This window comes from Morus notabilis, unplaced genomic scaffold (assembly GCF_000414095.1).
Source record: "Morus notabilis unplaced genomic scaffold, ASM41409v2 Scaffold307, whole genome shotgun sequence".
Lineage (NCBI taxonomy): Eukaryota > Viridiplantae > Streptophyta > Magnoliopsida > Rosales > Moraceae > Morus > Morus notabilis.
Window position 1 is genome coordinate 164188 of NW_010361515.1, and position 9683 is coordinate 173870.

Below are 9683 nucleotides of genomic sequence, written 5' to 3' on the forward strand. Positions count from 1 at the left end.
AATTTTTTATGTCATTTTTCTTTTATTTTATTTTTCAAAGAAGAAAAATAAAGATATTCATAGAAAATAGAACATTCATGCTACTCATATCATTTATTCCTAAAAATCGTATATTAATTTTAGAATGCAAAATAAAAATAAAACTGTAAAGTTTTGACTCATCCCGGCCCCTGGGCGCCCCACTACACAGGCCGGAGACTTTTTGATAGCATTTTACTTTTTTGTCATTTTTTGATGCCATTTTTTGCAAGCATGCCCACAAAAATGTAAAGACCATGTTGGCAAAATTTTAGAACTTTTTGACGTCATTTTTATTTTATTTTATTTTTGAAAGACGAAAAATCATAAAAAAATAGATTATTCATCAAAAAATGGTGCCGCTTATTGCATTAATTTCTAAGAATCATATATTAATTTTACAATGTAAAACATAAATAAAAATATAAATTTTTAACCCATCCCGGCCCCTGAGCGAGCCACTACGTGAGCCGGGGGCTTTTTGACAGTGTTTTACTTTTTTGTCATTTTCTGACGCCATTTTCTGCAAGCATGCCCAAAAAAATGTAGTGATCGTGTTGGTAAAATTTCATAATTTTTTGGCATCATTTTTATTTTATTTTATTTTTTAAAAGTGAAAAATAAAGAAAATCGTAAAAAATAGAGTATTCGTCAAAAAATGGTGCCACTTGTTGTATTAATTCCTAAAAATTGTATATTAATTTTAGAATGCAAAACATAAATAAAATTGTTAAATTTTGGCTCATCTTGGCCCCTAGGCGCCCCACTGCATGGGGTGGGTGCTTTTCAGCAGTCTTTTTCTTAATTCAAGGCCATTTCTTCTAGGCATGCTCAGAAAAATGTAAGGATCATGTATGTTAAATTTTAGAACTTTTTGACGTCATTTTTATATTATTTTATTTTTCAAAGACGACAAATCATAAAAAATATATTATTCATAAAAAAATGTAAGGATCTTATATGCAAAATAGATTATGCAGCGTTTTTGTTTTCATAATTTGAAGCCAGTATTTGTAGGCATTCTCAAATAAATGTAAGGATCTTATATGCAAAATTTTACAATGTTTTGACGTCGTCTTTGAAAAATAAAATAGAATAAAGATGACACCAAAATATTCTAAAATTTTGCAAACATGATCCTTACATTTTTTTTGAGCATGCATGTAAAAAATGGCCTCAAAGAAGAAAAAAAACGTTGTCAGAAAGCCTCCGGCACGCGCAGTGGGGCACCCTGGGGCCGAGATCGGTAAAAAATTTACATTTCTATTTATGTTTTGCATTCTAAAATTAATACACAATTTTTAGAAATTAATGCAACAAACGACACCATTTTTTTTATGTATATTCTATTCTTTTATGATTTTCTATATTTTTCATCGTCCTGGGGGCCCCAGGGTCCTGGGGGTGTCCCGGTATGGTCGTTTTGAGTGATATTTTTTTTTATGTATATTCTATTTTTTATGATTTTCTTTATTTTTCATCGTCTCAGGGGTCTTGGGGTGTCCCGGTATGGTCGTTTTGAGTGATATTTTTTTTTTATGTATATTCTATTTTTTATGATTTTCTTTATTTTTCATCGTCTCAGGGGTCTTGGGGTGTCCCAGTATGGTCGTTTTGAGTGATGTCGTCGTTTTCTGGAGGTGTCTTTGTTTATAAATTGCCCTTTCTGTGAGGTTGGTAATTGCTTCGTTTTCTTTGGTGTTTTATGGCAATTTTAAATTTCTCTCTTCTCCTCTTCAAATAACTAATAAGCTTGCAACTTGGCACACTCTAGCAACTACTGCACTACATCTTGATTCCGTCAGTTCTTTTGGTCATTAAAGCAAGTACAACATGAGCGCAATGTAGCTATAAATTGAAATTCATCATAACAATACGCCAAATTTTTTTTTTTTTTAAAATCAGTTCTATTTGAAAAGGAGAGAGAGAGAAAAAAAAAATCAGTTCTACAAATTCAAAACTATATTATTTTTTGCATTTTTCAGTACCATTTTATTTCTATTCAAAACCAGACTAGTCACTAGAGGTATAGATGTACAGACATACATGCAATCTTATTTAGCTACCTTAATCCCTTAACCATAGTCGCCCCGGTTTCCGTTAATTTCCTTCATAGTTGTTACTATGCTCAACTTTCCATCAATATTTGGTTCTGAACACAAAACAAAAAAAACAAAAAAAAAAAAAAAAAGGTTTTAAAGAAAATTAAAACCACGAACCAAACATTCATTTTGTTTTTTTCGTCTTAGGAAAACACAAAAATAAAAAATAAAAAATAAAAAAAAAACTAATGTTTTGAGGTTAATTAGGTGCTACCAAAAACATCTGAGAAGGTTGATGAGAAGATGGAAGAAATAATTCCGTCGATGGAGGAATTCATGTCTGACCAAGCGCTCTAAGCTGAGATTTCGAGGGAGGAGATTGCTGTAGTAGAGCAAGGTTGTGACGGTCGCTGCTGGTTCATCCACAAGTGCCCACACTAGCCTAACCAGTGACTCAACCATCAATGGCATCAGAGACTGCAAAATATAACGGTAGCGTAACTATTGAAAACTCGTCTATATACATATATACAGTTAGCTACATGCACCTACATAAACTCATAAACTCATTGATGAGGAGTGTTAGTTCAATTTAGTGCATGTTGGTTAAAAGAAATCTAATGTACTGACAAAAACTAAGATGGAAAATTAGCACATATATGTATGTGTGTGTGTATATATGTAAGAAATACAGGGAAAGAGAAAGAGAGAATACCATGGTTGAGAGAGAAGGAGATGGAGTAGAAATAAGTGAACCTTGGCATTGAAAAGAAAAGTGAAAAGAGAAAACGGGGGGAGAGAAATGGAGCACGTGGTTTGGTTTCAATGAAACTAGATTGAATGATGTAACTGCCGATCTTCAGCTATATGTTCAGACCTACCCTCCAACGTGTCATATTCAAATTGCAAAGTCCGAACTGCTAAAAAATACATATATATATATATATATATATATGTAAATATATATAAATGTATATACTGAAAAAAGTTGGGGCTGAAAAACCCAAGACCAGGAGAGACATTGGGCTCTTTGCAAGCTGCAAACATTGGTCCTATCGACACCCCCACTAGGCCACTCTTTATATTTCTTTGGTTTGTGTTTTTGGCATTTGCTAATCCAAATGCAACAAATTGGTAATGTAATTTCACTTGATGAGCGTTGCTCGAATCTTGATGCCTTCTCTGGAAAATGCCAACACAAACTTCATGGCCATTTCCTTTATTATTATTATAATTATTATTGTTATTATTATTAACTTAAGAATGAGATTGGTTTTTGTTTCTTTATGCCTTGTTCTTTTTTTTTTTTTGAATTGATATGTCTTGTATTTTAAGGTTATTTAAAAAATCACATCTACTAGTGAAGCCGAAAATATTTTCGGCCAGGACACACTATTAAAAAAGTGAGAGGTAATATTATTTTATTGAATAAGGACATAAATATAAACTTTCGCAATTAATGTATGCACAATTATAATTTTTCTTCTAACACAGGGACACACTCACATGAATGTGGCTTCGCCAATGGTACATCCAAATTTAGACAATTTTCATATTTTTGAGAATGACACATTCTTATAATTCTTGCCAATATTTTGTACCCATAATATTATATATATATATATATTTTTTTTTTTAAATGGGGAATTTCAAGAAACAAATTACATAAGATATAAATAGCCCCAAATATAAAAGAATTCGACCCTGAATCAATAATTGGATCCACCAATAAAGACCAAAATAATAACACATGGATAAATATAAGTACCGATACTCAAATGGGAAAAGACTCGCTCGGCACATAAACATTGAGCTTGACCATTGCTCATTAAATAGCACAAAACAGTCGATGGACTAATCCAGTCGACCGAGATCAAACCCCATGTAATAGGGACAATCACACCACGACATAGAGGGAACTCTAGCCAAAAAACATACACCACACTGTTTACAAAGGGTGGGGGACACAAGCGGAGAACATCGCCTCCGTTATTATAGAAACAAAAACACTAACGTAAAACAAAAAAACACACCAAAGGGGCAGAAACATCAACGCCTTTATTACAACTAAACAAAAGAAAGATCCACTAGCAGCAAGCCATCGGCCGTGGAACAGAAGCCAGATCAAAGCGGAGCCATCCCAGAAAGAAAGCACACCCGAGGGAGGTGGAAGATTATGGGAGGACCATGGTAAAATGGAGGGGACGTTAGCCACGAACACTCCCACCAAAGAAGAAAAGGCACACCGCCTCTAAGAGAATCTCACAATCTTGCAGATCAACACCTTATGGAAGTGTAGATCTGCCCCAAAGGATGTGCCGCTCCATGCATAGCCACCATCATGAGAAAGCCGACTTCAAGGGGAAATTGGGGACCGAACCTCAGGGCCGGAAGCCAAGTGACGCGCCCGAAAGTAGTGGCAGAGCTCCGGCCAAACAGTAAAACTTTCTTTAATTTTTAGAGCCTTTCTCACTAACCTAATAACTTTTTGTCTTAATACTATATATATATATATACATATATGTCTACTATATTATAGATATATGAGAAGAGTAGATACATTGTTTTAAGGTTTTGCAATTAATTGCTTGCTTGCTTCTTCTTCTTCTTCTTCTTCTTCTTCTTTCTTTTTTTTATTTTTTTTATTTTTTTTTATTTTTGAGGTTTTGCACTTAAATGGTTGCTTGCTATTTTTTTTTCCTTTTTTTAAGGAAATCTTGTATTTAGAATGGATGAAGTTGTATTTGTTTTTTTTTTACTTCAACCAAGTAATCTAATGGTCCACATCACCGAGGTCCTTTTAGCTTTAAATGCAATGGTCAAGATTTATACACACGGTATATACGATATCTCATACTTTAACCTTGTTTGTTTATTTTATTTTATTTCATTATATTTTCTTTTTAAAACTTCGTTTGTTTAGTTTTTGAATTTTAATACTATTAGGTGACATGCTATACTAATTTATCAATATATGACTAATAATATAATATTAATGTATTAAAAGTACATTTTTTAATTTTTTTTATTGATGAGTAACAATATGTTAATACTAATTGAACTTTAGTATTCATTATTAAATTTAAACCCATAATTTAACAGTTTAACACTAATATTAATATCAATATCAAGATCTTCATATTAATTTACTCTCTATTTTTCTTATTGTATAAAATTATGGTAGAAAAAGGGGACATGCCTGAGGCATGTTCCTCAGGCTACTATATAAAAATGTGTATATATTTATGTATAAACGAGTTTTTAGTTGTTATATTTTTATATATTTATTAGTAGTTATCGATTAAATTATAAAAATAAGTGCATATTTGAATTATATTTGATGATGTGGTGCTTTATATAACTTGCTACAACAAGTTAATGTACAGCTTAAGCATTAATTAAAAAGGTTACTAAGATTAGCTCTTTACATATAATGGTCGTTAATTATCATATATTTTTTTGATCAATTATTTAATTCATCACAACCGTCTAATTCATATAAGATGTAAAAACAATGATACCTATTAATAGATGAATCTTAAAATAATTATTAAAAACCACACCCGATCAAGCTGTAAGGAAATATATATATATATATATATACTCATTATTAGATTTTTATATTTAATGATAACTATAATGAAAACGTAATCCTCCAAAATTCATCCATATATAAGCGAACACTAACTCGCGTTAGAGGACACCCACACCTGCAAGTGGTAATATCTCCAAGTCAGATCTAAGAAGTGAAGGAGAAAAAGAAGTTAATCGGTTATGAAGAGAACATTGATTAGATTGTATTGATAACATCGTTACATTATACATCTCAGTTACTTGCTAAGGCCTAAGAGTACAAAGAATAAAGACAAATTTATTGTCCCCATGGAAGACACATTCAATGGTGAAGTAAAGATGACCAATTGGGATATAACTAATTTTGACAAAATAAATGTTATTCCTCTGCAACACATGATTCAGACGCCATAGCCAAACTGTTCAATATGAGTGCGGTCGATTGTTGGGCCTAGTGCTTCCACAATTGTTCTTGCGTTACTTATGCTTCTGCATATGAAAATGGTACTGCTGGCTGTGAGATTTGGACTAAAGGGTCGAGCTTTACGGAGAACAATTTGCCTACTTTGAAATACATTCGCATCCTTGAATCTGGAAGTAAAAATTGCCTTAAGTTCAATAACTAATGGGACGTTTGGTTCGTGGTTCATGTTTTTTATTTTTGAAATTTAAATTTTTTATGGGAGAAAAACACTGTAGAGAACTAAGAATCATAATTCAGAATCAGAGACAAACTCTTGAAAAAAACATCCCATAAGTTTAAGATAATCAAACACGAGCATAGTTAGTAACAGTCCAACACATTTATTTTACGGAATGACAGTTAAATGATGTGACTGTAATTTGTATAATTATACTTAGTACAACTGTTGTTGGGAGCCGTTCTTTGTTGTATAACTGATTAGGCTAAGAGGGACAAGGTCTAGTGGAGTTCAAGAATGAAGCTTTTATTGATTGCCAAACTTCATCACACTAATCTAATAAGGCTTTTTGGGTTTTGCATTCAAGAAGAGGAAAAAATACTTATCTATGAGTACATGCCCAACAAAAGCTTAGATTTCTTCCTCTTTGGTAGTTCCCTTGTTTATGGCAAATATTTGAAGGCCCTTTTTTTGTCTCTCTTTTTGCACTGATCAAGTACTTGGAATAAAGCTTTAACCTTTTCTTTGATATGTACAGATGATAAGAGAGAGTTTATTTGATTGGGAAAGGCGCTTCAGCATCATTGAAGGGGTTGCTCAATAAGTAGTTTACATGATAATACATGTTGAAAGTGATTCACCAGGATTCAAAAGCAAGCAACATATTGCTTGATAAGAAGATGAGTCCAAATTTGGCATGGCTCGCATATTTGCTTTGAATGAATCCGAAGAAAACACAAGCAGAGTTGTTGGAACATAGCAAGTATCATATTAAGTTTTATCTTTAGTTTGTGCATGTCTTTACTGTCATTTTAAATGGCTACAAATTAATATCATTTCATTAGTTGCATGTCTTCAGAGTATGTCATGAATAGCATTGTCTTGGTAAAAACCGATGTCTTCAGTTTTGGAGTCATACTTTTGAGTTTGTAAGCGGGAAGAAAAACAACAGCTGCTACCATTCTGAGGATCCTCTCAATCTTATTGGATATGTAAGTCTTTTCTTTAGAAAAATTTCATATTGGTACCCTGTGTTATAGAGTAATTATTTTTTAGTATCATGTATTTTTAATAATTTTAAATTAGTACATTGACGTTTTAAAAAATTATTTTTTAGTACGTTAAGATCATTTTTTATGACGTAAAATGTCAAATTTATCATTCTCATTATTTTACTAAAAACTAATAAATTTAAAAAAAATTCTGAAAAATTATTATTATTTAAAGCATTATTTTTAGTTTTAATTTTTTTTAAAAAATTAGAATTTTTCTAAATTTATTATTAGTTTTTTGGTTAATTAATAAGAATGGTAAATTTGACATTTTATATTCCAAAAAATGATTTTAAGGTACCAAAAAAATAATTTTCTAAAACGTCAATGTATTAATTTAAAATTATTAAAAACACATGATACTAAAAGACAATTACATTATAACACAGGATATCAATATAAAATTTTTCCTTTTTTTATTAAATCTGAGCTTGTAATGTCTTTGATTATCATTCCCATCTGGACACTGAGAGATTACTAGATATTTACAATCGGGATTGTTGTAGGCATGGCAGTTGTGGAATAAAGGTAGAGGCTTTGAGCAAGTGGATACAGCATTGGGTGACTGTCCCAGTTTTTAAGTACTAAATTGCATTCATACAGGCCTCTCGTGTGTACAAGACCACGCACCAGACAGGCCAACCATGCCGGATGTCGTTTTGATGTTGTCGTCCAATGAGATTACTCTTCTGCCCCCACCAAACAAGCCGGCATTTTTTATCAGTAAGGTTATGGAAGGTGTGGAAGTGTTGAGAAAAGTAATGTCTTATTGGAAAGTGGATGAAGATGTAAAGTAGTTTCTACATATAGAATAATTTTAAACTTAATAGGTTAATCTTTTAGATTAAATTAAGCTCTTGAAATGTGTTGGGCCAGTTTCTCATGTTGAATCTCCCAACAAGTGGTATCAGAACCGATCGGTTACAGTTCTCACGTTGCCTCCGTGAAGAGTTAGTATTCACGCATGGTTTCAGTTCTCTCATGCTTGAGTTACCTCCCGTTTGGGGTGTAATACTTGGATATATTGGCTACTAGAAATTTTGGTCCAAGAGAGAGTTCGGTGAACACAAACATATGAGGGGAAGATTGTTGAGAAAAATACATGTGTATTGTCCTACATGAAAAGTGAATGAGGATGTGAAGTGGTTTATACACATAGAAGAACTTTAGACCCAATAAGTTAACCTTTTTAAATTAAATTGAGCTTCTAAAATGTATTGGGCCAATTTCACATGGGAAGTCTCATCAACAGAAAGTTACCATAAAAGAATCATAAAATGGTAGCATAAAGGATGTGACAATGTCAATGATGGAAGGAAGATAAATGGAGCGTTGATCGGCCAAATTTATCTATATGATGGAAGGGGCGGCACAATTTGATCATATAGATAATAAATCAAATATATTCAGAAAGTTGCATAGATATATAAAAAGTTACGTAAATTGTGAAAGTCACAATCTTTTAACTACAGGTGACATTGTTTTAGTATAGCAAAAATCAAATGCACGATATGTCGTTTATCCATGGGAAGGCGCAAACGACTTGTCGTTTTATTTGAAAACAACAAAAGCCACTTCTAGGAGCCATCTTTTCGAACGGAACAGCAGCTGAGTTTGGTATTACTTTTCGCTTTTAAAATTAACTTCTGTTTGTAGCAAAAGTTGATTTTAGTATTTAGTAAATCTTCTAAAAATATTTTTTTAAAGAATTTTTGAAGAATCTACAACTAAAATTAGAAGCAGCCCAAAAGCAACTTCAGCTTTTAGATTGTGCGGGCATCAGCATAGTACAATTAATGAAACTTTCATAATACTCTTAATGTTTAAAATTTACAATATTCTCAATCTAAAATTCAGATTCATAATATAATATAATAAATACAATATAACAAAACGATAATATAATATAATATAATGTAATAGTAATATTGTAACAAATAATATCATAATTATATTAATAACTCTAATATTATTATTTTATCATATAATATGATATTATAATTATATTAATAATACGATATTATAGTTATAATATAATTATAATATGATATTATAATTATAGGTAAAGTCTCTAATCTGGTACTAGATTAGAGTGGCACATGTATATTTCTTTTAAAAATATGTATATTTCCTCTTAAAACATGTATATTTCTTCTAAAAACATGTATATAGGTGTTTATAAAAATTATAGGTGTCTCTCCACAGTATACATGTTTTAAGAAAAAATATACATATTTTTAAAGGAAATATACATGTATCGTTCTAATCCGGTACCGAATTAGAGACAATTTCGATAATTATAATATTATATTATAATTATTATTTTATAATAATATTATATATTATATTGTATTAAT